The following is a 360-nucleotide window of genomic DNA, read 5'->3' on the forward strand; positions in this document are numbered from 1 at the left end:
CCGGGCGCACTGCGACGTCATCGCGAGGCGACGGGCAGCCGCCTGGCCGCCGCGCCGCGCTGCCTGCTCCGCCGGGGGCCCTGATTCCCCCCGGGCCGGTGCCCCGTTCTCCCCTCGGGGCCCGGATCGCCACCCCCGGGGCCCAGATCGCCACCCCCGGGGCCCGGCCCCCTCCCCGGCTCAGCTCCCCCAGCCCGGGCCCGGCTCTGCAGAGGCTCTGCGGGAATTGCCGGTTTCCTCGCGCTCCCGTCGCGGCCGCGCCGCGTCCCTGCAATCCGCGCCGAGCCCGGGGGCTCCCTTAAGCGTCAAACGCCCGGAAACCCCGCTCTGCCTTCAGGGCGCTTTATCCCGAGGCAGGGT

Source organism: Apteryx rowi, unplaced genomic scaffold (genome assembly GCF_003343035.1).
Source record: "Apteryx rowi isolate R43461 unplaced genomic scaffold, aptRow1 scaffold_75, whole genome shotgun sequence".
Lineage (NCBI taxonomy): Eukaryota > Metazoa > Chordata > Aves > Apterygiformes > Apterygidae > Apteryx > Apteryx rowi.